Genomic DNA, 15,891 nt, shown 5'->3' on the forward strand with positions numbered 1-15,891 from the left:
AGATAGCTTAGGAAAGCAATTTATTTAGTGGAAGCGCAGTGTGACTCCCATAATATATGAAGGGTTGCAGTCACTGGCTGTTTATCAAGTGGTGATTTCTGTTTGACTGGAGACAAGGGGCTAGATTTACCGAACTGCAGGTTTGAAAAAGTGGAGATGTTGCCTATAGCAACCAATCAGATTCTAGCTTTCATTTATTTAGTGCAATCAGAAAAATGACAGCTACAATCTGATTGGTTGCTATAGGCAACATCTCTACTTTGTCAAACCCGCAGTTTAGTAAATATACCCCATGGTCTTTTCTACACACAAACAGCATTTGCCTAAGCAGAAAAATGATTCTAACTATTATGAACATTGAAAATATATCATTGACTGGAGCAATTTCCTCCATAGTACCAGTCACCTCGGGCCTGAGTCATTAATGAAAGTAAGGCAAAAAAAGGAGTAAATGTTTTCCGGGACAAACCATGTTACAATGCAAGGGGTGCAAATTAGATTATTATTGTCCACAAAAGTTAAATACTGACTGTTTTTTCATCTAGCACACAAATAATGGACAGCTTTATTTTTGCACTGAAATTTAAAGTTGATCTAGGACATGTCCTATCCAAACTATAATTCTGCCCTCACATTTAAAATTTACCTCCCCCTCCAATGCAACATGGTTTTGCCCAGGTGCAAAGTTACTCCTTTTTTATGCTTTGCTCTCCTTAATGACTCAGATCCCTTCTGTCTAAGTGATTTCATGAACCCATACCTTGTGTACATAATTCCTCCTGTTCCCATAAAACTATGAAATTACTGAGTGGCAGGGTCTTCGACTCAAAGCCCAGTTTTAGTCTGATAATATGTATGTTCTTTTCCTATCAATACTCATGCAGCCCTGAGCAAAATGTGATAATTATAAATTATGATAAAAGTCAGAACCAAATTTGCATTGTATAATCCACAGTTTTTTAGTTTAAGTGAAGCCCTAAGCTGAGGGCAATTAAAATTTTGTGCTATATTTCATCAGCACTGCATTAGGGGTTAAACATGTGGTGTCAGCCAGCCTATCACTCCTGGGGGAGTGGTTTTCCAGGAGGGCATAAATTACATGGGAGCTGGGGGCTGGCTCTCTCTTTGTCCTGGATGTCAGATACCTCCCTCCCGCCTGGCATAAGCTGGTTATACTAAATTTAAGTCCTTGTCTTAGGTCAAGGCGCAGTGGGTAGGAGAGCAATGCAGTCAGTGGCTAATCCAAGGTACTACCGTTTAATTGGCCGCACGTCACTGCCCCTTTTGCAGTAACCTGACTCTTGGCCTCTGGGGCGGAGGATATCCGGTCGTATGCAACAATGTGAGTCCAGAAGGGGGCAGTCACGATGACGCCAAGTTTAGTAGCGACCAATCGTAAAGACTTGGGATCCGTAAAGTCTTGGGACAGCGGTATTGAGTTTCACCTTACGCTGTATTGGTTTAAAGTTTAGTCGTTAGCTGACTGCTTCGCTCTCGTCGCCATTCAGAGTTTTAAAATAAAATTCTTCCACAAAATAAATACGCCCCTTTTTTGCCAAACTTATATCTGGTGTCCGTGTCGTTATTTTTAGATAAGAAGGTATTAAGTGTTTAATCATTAAGGTATAAGTGCAAGGATAAAAGGTATTAGCACTGAACATTTTATATAATATATTCTTTATTTTTCACTGATAAAAGATCACAGTTGTTTATAGACATTCACAACAAAATATTGGACAGTTTGGGCATCAGAGAGAACAGCATTTAACAGTGAGTTGGGAGAAGATTAGGACAGGTTGGGGAAGGTATTTCAGGAAAAAAAGTGTGAGACAATAGATGTGTATGGAGAGAAGGAGGTTGATTTATCTAGGACCATTAGCCAAGTGTGTGTTAAATTCACAGCAGCCATTGAAGTATTGATATCTGGATGAATGCTTAATGAGGAAAAAGAAACTAATGACCTTGTAGCAAGGACTATAGGAGGTGTAGCCAAAGGCATTGGTTATCATGTCATGTCCTTGCCTCAAGTAGTTTCAGTAGTACTGTGACAGCACTGTGGTACTGTGTCCTTGTGCTGCTGGGGACCAGCTTGGCTTGCCTTGCCACCGTCCCCTAAACGCAGAAGGAGGGGCTTTTGCTAGACTCCTTAGCAGCACCTAGAACTGCGTCCTTCTGGGGAACTCTCGCTGCTAGGATACCCCCTTGCTGGTACACCTGACCCCTTGCCTTCAGATCAGGGTTGCTGCGGATGGTTCCTCCTGACCTATCACACTGTTCAGAGCTGCAGGGTAGTGGACAGAGCATTGGTACTGGGTTCCAACCTCAGAACAGCCAAATAATGAATTAGATTGGGTCTAATCTGTAGGTCACAGGAATTACAGCAGCTAAGTAACCGTCAAAGCAGGTTCCTGAAGCAGTGATGTTTATTAGCTCAGGAAGTCCTAAAAAGAACAATTACACACTAGTTTGAGGTACTAGTGATATCCAGAAAGTACAGATGGTATAATACTACATGGTCAAACAGTGTGCTTTTTATACAGATTTACACAGATACCCTGGCAGGAAGTAATGCAGCCCCCTGCTCCTCTAACCAATCCAGGTGCTTCATGCAACCTGCCCATAGCTCAGCCTGGAGGCATTTAACACCTTTTTACATTGCTGCTAGCGGCATCACTAAGTCTGAGGTTTTCTATTGACTGTTTGCCATCAAGATATAACATTTCTCTAATCTTGCTGTGAGCGCAATTTAACTTGCAAAATTCACATTCATCTGTGATCTTTTACATGGGGAGTTTACCAGCAAGTATAATTACTTCCTCCTGTCTTTCAGGCTCAACAGACGTTTTGGTCACTCAGCGATGAACAGGTCTAATTAACATGAGATTCAGATTACCTGTTTCCAGACAGTTTCAAAACCCAAACATGACATGCTGACTCAGAAGTCAATACATTTCCACACATACCAATATAAAAAGACAAGTACATTTGCAATGATATACAGAGGTGCACTGCACTCCTAATTAAAATAAATATCTACAATAAGTTATTTCTACATAATCCACTATACAATCTGTTGATTGTCATCTGTCTTGACCTCTACCTGGGCCCTGGTCACTCTATTGTTTACCGTCTGTCCTGACCTCTGCCTGAACACAGACCACTTTATCGCCGCCTCCCCTGACTTCTGCCTGGATCTCGATTACTCCTGCTAGCCACTTGCCTTTATCTCTGCCTGGGCTTTGATAGTTGTTGTTGCCTTGTTTGGCCTGTATACAGTAGGTGTTTTTTTCTACCTATGGTGTCTTCAATTTTTAACTGTGCCAAGTGTTTTCTAGTATAAGTCTCTATTACAGTGATTTATACTTGGGGCAACTGAGAATCGATGAGCACACATTTAGCTCTATGGGAAAGGAGGCAGCTAGTTCTAGATGGTGGGTAAACAAGGTGATACATAAAGGGCTTAATTTAAAACTCAACTTATAATAAAGGCATAAGTTGTGTGAAAACACATTGTGACAAATCTTATGTAAGTCCCATTTTTACGTAGTAGAAATTTACTCATTGTTTGGGTTGATTAAAAGGGTGGATTTTAGTTGTGTTGTTGTCAGATCATAGGGTCCTGGCTTCTGTGGACTCTAAACAAATTGGTGCAGTAACTTACTCTCACCAGGGGTGCTACTGTATGTTGAACATCTGCCATTCTAGCAATGTTAAACCTCATCCTCCTGCCAGTAATGAGTAGACCTGTGCTTAGGCTTAATGAATTCCTTGAGGATGACATCTACCTGGTTCTATGTTTCCCGGTTACTTTCTGATTCCATGAGAATGATATATACCTGGTTCTGTATTTCCCAGTTTCTTTCTGATTCCATGAGGATGACATCTACCTGGTTCTGTGTTCCCAGTTACGTTCTGATTCCATGAGGATGACATCTGACATCTACCTGGTTCTGTGTTTCCTGGTTATGTTCTGATTCCATGAGGATGACATCTACCTGGGTCTGTGTTTCCCGGTTGCTTTATGATTCCATGAGGATGACATCTACCTGGTTCTGTGTTCCCAGTTACGTTCTGATTCCATGAGGATGACATCTACCTGGGTCTGTGTTTCCCGGTTGCTTTATGATTCCATGAGGATGACATCTACCTGGTTCTGTGATTCCCAGTTACTTCTGATTCCATGAGGATGACATCTACCTAGTTCTGTGATTCCCAGTTACTTCTGATTCCATGAGGATGACATCTACCTGGGTCTGTGTTTCCCAGTTACTTTATGATTCCATGAGGATGACATCTACCTGGTTCTGTGATTCCCAGTTACTTCTGATTCCATGAGGATGACATCTACCTAGTTCTGTGATTCCCAGTTACTTCTGATTCCATGAGGATGACATCTACCTAGTTCTGTGATTCCCAGTTACTTCTGATTCCATGAGGATGACATCTACCTAGTTCTGTGATTCCCAGTTACTTCTGATTCCATGAGGATGACATCTACCTGGGTCTGTGTTTCCCAGTTACTTTATGATTCCATGAGGATGACATCTACCTAGTTCTGTGATTCCCAGTTACTTCTGATTCCATGAGGATGACATCTAACTGGTTCTGTGTTTCCCAGTTACTTTATGATTCCATGAAGATGACATCTACCTGGTTCTGTGATTCCCAGTTACTTCTGATTCCATGAGGATGACATCTACCTGGTCCTGTATTTCCCAGTTACTTTATGATTCCATGAAGATGACATCTACCTGGTTCTGTGATTCCCAGTTACTTCTGATTCCATGAGGGTGACATCTACTTGATTTCTGAATAATTTTACATGTGATCAGTTAATTGGTTTATGTAAAACAAGCCTTTGAAATTAATTAATTTTTTCTAGATGAGTTCAGTTATGGGAAACACCAAAGCAGACCTATTTGCCTCATATAATGGTTTATATTGTCATGTCTGCTGTATAATGGACAAATGTTCGGTGGGAATCCTACCCAATTTACTAAAGTGGAAAAATACACCAGAAATCAAACATGTTTAATTTAAAAAAAAAAGCACCACCTCTTTCATTAACAAAAATAAGAATACACAGACAATATGCTGTCACTCTTCTGCTTTCCAGTGAAAATCCTCATTTGGTGACTCTAACATGAGTATGTTTACAATTCACTTTGATTATATTGTGCATGTCAGAGTCTTATTAATAGCAAAGTACTATTCATGACGAAGGGTAGGGAAGTCATAATCGTTGGGCATGCTTTAGTGGAGCTTTCTATGCAGAATTTTTATGTGTAACTCTCCCATTGTTTGGAAAAAGTCAACTTGTGGAACCCCTTTAAAATGACAACTGCTGCTTGTACAATACATACAGTGTATGTGTGTGGCCTGTGTACCGTTTCTAGAAATTCAGTCCTGGTGAAGGTAATCTATATCCACTAATTGTAGTTTATGTTTTTCTGTTTGAAAGGAGAATAATTATAAATTGCATACTGCTGATTCATTTCCTCCCTGCACTAATCCTCTCATAATGTATATTCTTCACTCTAATACCCTTTGTGAAATAAAGACACAAAAAACTTGCTTTAGCCAAACTTGAGTTTGGCTAATTAGGTCACAGTTTATTGAATCAACATGGTGGCGGCGAGAACAATTGCAAGTCAGCTAACAACTAATAGCAAAACCAGTGTACGGCCACAGACACTACCACTGGTATCAGGGCTTAGTCCCTTACGATTGGCCGGTGCTTAATCTGGCATCATGGTGACTACTCCCCCTCTGGGCTCACAATGACGTGCCCACACAAAGAAGGTCAAGGGGCCCCTCTCACAATGAGACCAAGAGCCAGGGTGCTTCGAAGGGGGCAGTGACATGCGGCCAATCAGCGATAGGACCACATGAATAAGTTGCTGACTGCAAGAGGTCTCCCGCCAAACTGTTCCTCCTCTGTAACCCAGAAAAAGGCAAATTGGTTAGCATAGCAATTATAAACGTAAGGCGGGAGGGAGGGAATTTGTGCAGTAAAAAAGATCCAGTATTCTCTGCGGTAGGAACATATGAAATAGGATCCAGCATCTCCCCCAGGTACAGTATTGGCTAGAGAAATTAACATCTTTAACCCTTAGTAGGTAAGTGCCAGACTCATGAACAAGTATATCAGTTTAAGGTCGTTATATGCCTTACTGGTTAATGTTTAATTATAAAATTCAGGTATTACTCATCAAGTCTGCCCTTTGAGCGCAGTCTGTCTCAGTGGTGGGCTATCTCTGAATTAGTCCCTGCAGAGAATAACAGGAATTCCAGTAAAGGACCCGTGAGATGTGATGTCCTACTAGAGGAATTCCAGTAAAGGTCCCTTGAGATGTGATGTCCTACAACAGGAATTCCAGTAAAGGTCCCTTGAGATGTGATGTCCTACTAGAGGAATTCCAGTAAAGGTCCCTTGAGATGTGATGTCCTACTACAGGAATTCCAGTAAATGTCCCTTGAGATGTGATATCCTACTATAGGAATTCCAATAAAGATTCCTTGAGATGTTATGTCCTACTACAGGAATTCCAATAAAGATTCATTGAGATGTGATGTCCTACTACAAGAATTCCAGTAAAGGTCCCTTGAGATGTGATGTCCTACTACAGGAATTCTAGTAAAGGTCCCTTGAGATGTGATGTCCTACTACAGGAATTCCAGTAAAGGTCCCTTGAGATGTGATGTCTTACTACAGGAATTCCAGTAAATGTCCCTTGAGATGTGATGTCCTACTACAGGAATTCCAGTAAAGGTCCCTTGAGATGTGATGTCCTACTAGAGGAATTCCAGCAAAGGTCCCTTGAGTCGTGATGTCCGAAACAGGAATTCTAGTCAAGGTCCTTTGTGATGTGATGTCCTACTACAGAAATTCCAGTAAAGGTCCCTTGAGATGTGATGTCCTACTACAGGAATTCCAGTAAAAGTCCCTTGAGATGTGATGTCCTACTACAGGAATTCCAGTAAAGGTCCCTTGAGATGTGATGTCCTACTACAGGAATTCCAGTAAAAGTCCCTTGAGATGTGATGTCCTACTACAGGAATTCCAGTAAAGGTCACTTGAGATGTGATGTCCTACTACAGGAATTCCAGTAAAGGTCCATTGAGATGTAATGTCCTGCTAGAGGAATTCCAGTAAAGGACCCTTGAGATGTGATGTCCTACTACAGGAATTCCAGTAAAGGTCCCTTGAGATGTGATGTCCTACTAGTGGAATTCCGGTAAAGGTCCATGAGCATCCAGAATTTCGGTTGAGATAGGTAACCTGCTGGCACTTCCATATTTTTACTACTTTTTTATTGAAAGGATTTGAACTTCTTTAATCTGTTTTGATTTTTATATATCCTTTAATACAGACTGAATGCATGTTTTTAATTCTGCTTCTTTGAACATAAGAAATGTTCTACTGATCTTCAGCGGTTATTCAGTACATTACACTGCACTACCCATATCTGGGTAGAGTGTGTTTACAGACCCCCATGTGGGCACATGAGCTACAATTATCACCATAGTGGAAAGATCAATATGTGTTGAACCTATGACCGTAAAATCATAATTCATTATATGCTTGAATTTTAAGTAATTAAATGTTGCATTTGAATTAAACAGGTATTTCGTTATTGACTTATAAATATAAAATCACAATCAAAGTAGTTCTCACAGCTGACAGGCATTTTAAGAACTAAAATAAGTGATGTTAACATCATAAAGTAAGCGAAAACCGTATAAGAGAACCTGTCATTTCCTTGTTTATATAAGAATACTGCCCTACAGCATTGATCATAATAGGTGTATTTAGGCCAGTCGCCTGGGGTTCTGGCATGGAAGGTATTCCACTTTTTCCAAATTCAAACTCATATTCCTTTTAAAAAATCCTGTTGGTCACTTTATAAATGAAACACTTTCTGCGGTTTACGTGAACTATGGAGTTTATTGATGCTTGTATGCATTTTTCTTTGCTGCTAAAAATGCTATAATTAGTTCCTGTGCCAGCATTATTTTCCAAAGCACATATATTTTTCACTTGTGCTTTTAGCCACCTTGACTAAATTACCATGCTAAGCGTGAGACATTATTGCTGGTTTCTTATGTAGGCCACGGAGCACTTAACGGTAATCTACATCAGTGGGAGAGGTGAACTGAAAATGTCTATAAAAGCTTCAGACATTAAACGTGGACATGGGGGGAGATCTGTCCCATGAAACTTGCAATCTAATTGAACCAGGGAAAAAAATATATTAGATTAATTGCACTTATTTTAATGGATTCAAGTGTTTGCTGCCTAGATCAGTCGGGTGTAAATATTAGCTAACACAGATACTCAATTCCATTGCTGTGTTACAAACACATTGGAACAGTATTAGATCAAGTCTACTACTGATTATTAAATAATAGTCAGGGCTGTATTTTATAGACAGCCCAAAACTCAGGGGAGCGCTGGCAAATTTTAGCACAGAGGGCAAGAGTCAGCTCAGCAGCCTGTTTTAAATAGGGGTGTGCACCGGCCACTTATGGTGTTTTGGGTTTTGGGTTCTGATTAGCTTGAGGTTTTGGGTTCTGATTTGTTTTGCCAAAACACCCCATGAAAGGTTTTTGGTTCTGGTTTTGGGTTCTGATTTTTTTCTAAAAAAGCATAAAAAGTGCTAAAATCCATATTTTTGTTTTTTTTTCACTCCTACACTATTATTAACCTCAATAACATTCATTTCCACTAATTTCCAGTCTATTCTGAACACCTCACACCTCACAATATTGTGTTTAGTCCAAAAGGTTGCACCGAGGTAGCTGGATGTCTAAGCTAAGCGACACAAGTGGGCGGCACAAACACGTGGCCCATCTAGGAGTGGCACTGCAGTGGCAGACAAGATGGCAGTTTGCAAGAGTTTGCTAGAGGTGCAAGATGGAATTGTCCTTGGGCCCTCGCACCCACCCTGATGTTGTTGAAATAGAACATTCGCACTTTAACAAACCAATCAGGAACAGTGAACGTAGTTTAATCTCTGGTACTAATATTTCTGGACTGCAGGAACAGCGAACGTAGTTTAATCTCTGGTACTAATATTTCTGGACTGCAGGAACAGCGAACGTAGTTTAATCTCTGGTACTAATATTTCTGGACTGCAGGAACAGTGAACATAGTTTAATCTCTGGTACTAATATTTCTGGACTGCAGGAACAGCGAACGTAGTTTAATCTCTGGTACTAATATTTCTGGACTGCAGGAACAGCGAACGTAGTTTAATCTCTGGTACTAATATTTCTGGACTGCAGGAACAGCGAACGTAGTTTAATCTCTGGTACTAATATTTCTGGACTGCAGGAACAGTGAACGTAGTTTAATCTCTGGTACTAATATTTCTGGACTGCAGGAACAGTAACTGTAGTTTAATCTCTGGTACTAATATTTCTGGACTGCAGGACTATCTCTGATCAAGATCGTGGAGGAAATTGACGAGGAGGGTGTTGCTGGTGTGGATACAAGAGGACCAAGGGATTTAGGTGTCCCTGGACTGCTGACGGTCCTAGCCACAGGTCCTGAACTAAACACTGAATTATGAAGGTTCTTCAGGTGACGTATAAGGGAGGATGTCCATAGGTGACCAAGATCCTTACCCCTGCTTATTTGAGCTTTACATAAGGTACATATGGCCATACATTTGTTGTCCGGATTGGGATAAAAATAACTCCAGATCGAAGAGGTGGATTTTTTGGTCTTCTGGCCAGGCATGACGATGGGCTTTTTTATCCCATGGACAACAACTGTTTCTTCCCCTGGTGCCTCATTTAAGATAACCACATCAGCATCCTCCTCGTCAAGTTCCTCCTCAGCGCCAGCTACATCAATATCCTCCTCCCGGTGTACAACATTGACACCTTCATTAGCCAAATCTGTAACTGGACTGTGGGTGATCCTTCCAGTATATGCAGAGGGTGTGCTGCAAATGGTGGAAGGAGCCACCTCTTCCCATATAGTGATGGGAAGGTCAGGCTTCGCAACCACCAACACCCTTGGACTCGCCTTGGGGATTTGTGATGCCATCTCTTTAGAAGACAGAGTTGTTTGCTGTGTTGTTGATGACAGCTTAACTCTCTTAAATTTATTAGAGGGGGGGGGGAGGAGGGCTTAGATCCTTGGGTGAAGCTGAACCACTAGTCATGAACACAGGCCAGGGCCTAAGCCGTTCCTTGCCACTACGTGTCGTAAATGGCATATTGGCAAGTTTACGTTTCTCATCAGATGATTTCAATTTTCTTTTTTTGCTAATTTTAGTGAACTTTGGCTTTTTGGATTTTACATACCCTCTACTAGAAGATTGGGCATCGCCCTTGGCAGACGACGTTGATGGCATTTCATCGTCTATGTCATGACTAGTGGCAGCAGCTTCAGCATTAGGAGGAAGTGGTTCTTTTTCTTTCCCTACTTTATCCTCCAAATTTTTGTACTCCATTATAGTTTAATCTCTGGTACTAATATTTCTGGACTGCAGGAACAGTGAACGTAGTTTAATCTCTGGTACTAATATTTCTGGACTGCAGGAACAGTGAACGTATTTTTATATATTGCAGTACTAATATTTTTTGACTGCAGGAACAGTGAACGTATTTATATATTGCAGTACTAATATTTCTTGACTGCAGGAACAGTGAACGTATTTATATATTGCAGTACTAATATTTCTTGACTGCAGGAATAGTGAACGTATTTATATATTGCAGTACTAATATTTTTTGACTGCAGGAACAGTGAACGTATTTATATATTGCAGTACTAATATTTTTTGACTGCAGGAACAGTGAACGTATTTATATATTGCAGTACTAATAGTTTTTGACTGCAGGAACAGTGAACGTATTTATATATTGCAGTACTAATATTTTTTGACTGCAGGAACCGTGAACGTATTTTTATATATTGCAGTATTAATATTTCTTGACTGCAGGAACAGTGAACGTATTTTTATATATTGCAGTAGAAATTTTTTTATACTTTTTTTAGAATTTTTTTATATATTTTTTTTAATTAGTTTTGTATACTTTTTTTTAGAATTTTTTTAAATTATTTTTGTATTATTTTTTTTGTATTTTTTTGTATTTTTTTATAACTTTTTAATAATTTTAAAACAACAATGGCCTTAGCAGAACAGAGCACAGGACACAGCACCACTGGACTCAGCAGGACAGAGCACTGGACACAGCACCACTGGACTCAGCAGGACAGAGCACAGGACACAGCACCACTGGACTCAGCAGGACAGAGCACTGGACAAAGCACCACTGGACTCAGCAGGACAGAGCACTGGAAAAAAGAACCACTGGACTGATCAGCAGGACAGAGCACAGGACCAAGTAACCACTGGATATTAAGCAGGACAGAGTGACAGGACACAGGACAAAGGACGGAGCACCCCTAAAACTACAACCTCCCTCTTCAATGATCTGAGCCCGACTGAAGATGCTGGCCGCGAGCGGGGAATTTATGCAATCCGAGTCCCGCGAGATCCGACGCGAGACTTGGACGTCAGAGCCTCACTTTCATTTTTTTGTCCGCCGGAAATACCCGAACAGTGCTCGGATCCCGTCGGATCCGCACTGTTCGGGTGGGCTCGGATTAGCGCAATCCGAGCCCGCTCATCCCTAGTTTTAAAGGAACTAAAGTGCAGGTGGCCCAGCGATCCAGCCCAAGGTAGCCACTACGGGATCGACCCCTGCCAAAACTGAATTAATAATAATGCACTTTACATTAATAATGTCCCTGTAAACCTCCCTACTCTGTTACTTTTTATTCAAAGATGAAATATCAAGACAACTTCCCAGTATGGGTTCTATTTATTAAATATGGGCAGCAGGTTGGCTCAGTGGTTAGCACTTCTTCTTCACAGCACTGGGATACAAAGTTCAAATTCTGACCATGGACTTATCTGTATGGAATTTGTGTGTTCTCCCCGTGTTTGCGTGGGTTTCCCCAGGTGCTTCGACTTCCTCCTAGTCTCTCTCTCTGTCTGTGTGTGTGTGTGTGTTAGAGAATTTAGGGACTTATGTGAGTAAGTTCTCTGTACAACGCTGCGGAATTAGTGGCGCTATATAAATAGATGATGATGAAGAAGGGAAAAGCCATTAAATCTGTTGCAAACTGGTGCTTTTGATGGGCCTCTTCTTATTTAACTAGCCCTCCCTGCTGGAGACAGAGTTTGACGATTTATCGCTTGCGGATATTATCGTCAATTCTGTTTGGCCAAGGATCCCCAATGCAAACACATATCTCCACTGTACTCCTATTGCTTATTATGTTCAGCCAAATATTTTCTATGGCAATAAATTTCAGCTGTGTTTATGTCTTGAGTTAATCATGAATCTGTGTAGACACCAGGGCACATATTCAATTCCGATCCCGATCCGCGGTAACGCGCGTTACCGCAGAAAATGCGCACTACTGCCGGTAATACGGTACCGCAATAACGGTTATTATAATAAGTTTTGCCTTTAAAGACATTGCCGTTTTAAATTTCCCCTGCAAAGTCGCCGAATATGTGGACGCAGAATTGTGCGTTGTCCACATTCAGCAATCAGAATGCGCTGATCAATCCATAGGTATAGATTGTGATATGTATATATTGTATACTTGCATTACATTATTCTTAATGGCTCTTTTTTTTAGAAAATTGTCCTCTGGAATTAAGGACGATGTGAATCCAGAATTATGTTTCGGATGCAGAATAGTACTAACATGTCGCATTCAACTCACTTCTCGGCCCACCTGCACCTCCTCCGCCTTCAACCTTCACAGTCCACTACTTCAAAGACAAAATCGACACCATTCAACAAGATATTTCCTTATGCAAAATTCTGCACTCTCCACCCACTCTACCCACCTTCACCTACACTCCCCAATCCACCTTTAGTTTATTCTCTCCAGTAACTGAAGTGGAAGTCTCTGCACTCATCTCATCATCTCACCCTATAGCATGTCCCCTAGAACCTATTCCCCCCCAACTTCTCCGCTCCCTCTCCTCCACTGCATGCCCACCTCTAACTCACCTCTTCAACCTGTCTCTCTCCACTGGCACATTTCCATCCTCCTTTAAACATGCGTTAATCTCACCAATTCTAAGTAAACCATCTCTTGATCCAGTCTCACTCTCCAACTACCGCCCTATTTCTCTCCTCCGCTTCGGCTCCAAACTACTTGAGCGATTAGTGTACAAACGCCTGTCTCACTTTCTCTCCTCTCATTCCATTCTCGACTCTCTGCAATCTTCGCCCCCAACATTCCACTGAAACTGCTCTCACAAATGTGATCAATAATCTACTTACTGTAAAATCTACGGGTGATTTCTCCATACTCATTTTCCTGGACCTCTCCTGGTGTTTTTAGGGGATGATTCAGGGGCAAACGCAGGATTTGTAGAGGGGAGGTTTCCACACCACACCACCAGTGGGTGTGACTAGCATGCATGGGGGGCGTAGCTATAATTGTAGACAGTGCTTGGCTGCTCTCCAACTCTTCCTATCCCCATCATATACAAGGGCAATGCTGTCTGCACTACTGTTAGGGGCACGCAGCTCTTCCTTTTCAAGCAGAGTCGTGTGAAGCGGGAGCAGGGTCCAACCACCTCAATTATACAGTGCCCCAGGCTTGGAGGGGGGTTCCCAGGCACTAAACCCCCCCCCCCTCGGTTTGCCTATGAGGATTGGGGATGGCCCACTGCTTGGAATACACACTGTCTCAAATAATTTTCTCAGTCATTAATATTCAGTTGACATTGCGCCATTACATAGTTCTATGGTTGTCCCATGTGAATTAAATGTAGAGATCAGTGGTGGAATGGGGGTTGTCCACTTTCAGATATTTTGAATTTACTGCCTCTGTATTCCTGCAATTTCCTGCCTTATTTCTGTGCATTTCACCTATGCATTTATATTATCAGGCAAAAGTAGTTTATTTCTATTGCCTTGTAATATGATACAGTTCTTCTGTGATCTCTGCTCTGGATACAATTGTATGTCGAGAGCAGGTTTATACTCTATCCCAAGGACAGCTAAAATAAACAACTATTTTCTACAAAAACATAGCGAAAAAACACATACAAAAGTGATCAAAAAACAAAGTTGAAACAAGGCTGAAGAAGCCAATAGATAAAGCTTCAGAAGGCGTAAAATATCTTAAAGATCAATTCATTGCAATGCAGAGCAAAGCTCTGTCTGAATAGATTCAACAGCTCCCTCAACACGAGCATAAGTCTATTATATAATCCGCACAAGTAATGTTCCTACCCATACATCAATTATCATTTTAAGATAAAAAATATGGAATCATAAATTCATCATTTCTTTCCTCTGTTAAAGGTTTAACATAGCCTATCAATAATAATCACTTCTGAAGGCATAGTTGTTACTCTTTCCATAGACAGCAAAGACTGTTGTAATTATGTTGGAACAAACCATTTTCTAAATGAAGAAAATGAGCAAGGCATTCAGGGATAAATGTATTAACCTCCGGTTTCTTCAACTCCCGCGAGTTCGGCGTCTTCGGCGCTTAAATTTAAAGCGGCGCTGCCTTGTAAAGGGAAACTTCGAAACTGGAGGTTAATACATTTACCCCTTAGTATGCTTTACATTAGAGATACTCAGGCTCGGTTCCCTGAGAACCGAACATACCCGAACTTGGCAGATCCGAGTACCCGAGCCGAGCGCCCTCGGATTTGAAAACGAGACAAAACGTCATCATTACGTCGTCGGATCTTGGATCTCGCGAGTTTCAGAATCCTTTTTAAGATAGAACATAGCGGGCGGACCCAATTTTTCTTTTCTGTGTGGCAATGTGTCCTAGATGTGCTAGGAACTGCCGTGTGTGTGTGTCATTGCTCTGTCGCTTACCATCCAGCCAGGTCGCTAAAAGTCTTTGTTTGAAAGTGTATAAAAATAATATTGTGATCTGTGAGGTGGTCAAAATTGACAGCAAATGACTTGAAATTAGTGTTATTGAGATTAATAATAATGTAGGAACAAAAAAAGATCAAAATTATGTGATTTTACCATATTTTAGGTATTTTTTCTAAACCATCCAAAACCAAAACACACAAGGGCGGTTTTGCCAAAACCAAAACCAAATTACAAAGCTAATCCAGAACCAAAACCAATACCGAAACCAGTTCCTGGGGGTCAGTGAGCATCTCTACTTTACATTGAGATTCATAGGAGCCTTGTTACTTTGAGACAAGCAATAATATCTGGCTGAACGTATATTGTGGACAGTCAAGGCAATGCACTGTCGGCAGTATAGGACTAGGGGTATGGAAGTCTTACTGGGGAAAGCAGGAGTGTCCATGCCCCAGGTGGATGTGACCAGCACCAGGGCCATCTTAACAACATTATGGGCCCCCGGGCAAAGCAGTACACCGGGGCCCCTAGATATAGATATAGATATAGATGTATAAAGATACAGATATAGATATAGATATATAGAGATAGAGATAGATAGATGTACTTGCTCAGTGACCCTTGTAGGTTTTTGTTGTAGTTTTTTTTCTCTTGCAGGATTATTTATTCTCATTAAGAGCCGTGCCTATGGGGCCCCCTTGCCTGTGGGGCCCCCGGGCAGCTGCCCATCATGCCCAATGGAAGAGATGGCCCTGACCAGCACTTAACTAAAGCACCCTTCAAATGCCACCTGGATCCCATTGGACCAGTCCAGCACTGACAGTCCGTTCTTAACCGTACCTGCAAAGTGTGAGGTTTAGAGAAAGGTTCAAGGGTGTAACTAGAAACGTATGGTCTCCGCAGCTAAATTTAACAAATCCTCCCCCTAGTTCACTTGTTCGACTCATACTCGACACTGCAGCTCACAGTTGGTTGGCAACCCCAGCTGTACAAAGG

Source organism: Mixophyes fleayi, chromosome 12 (assembly GCF_038048845.1).
Source record: "Mixophyes fleayi isolate aMixFle1 chromosome 12, aMixFle1.hap1, whole genome shotgun sequence".
Taxonomy (NCBI): domain Eukaryota; kingdom Metazoa; phylum Chordata; class Amphibia; order Anura; family Limnodynastidae; genus Mixophyes; species Mixophyes fleayi.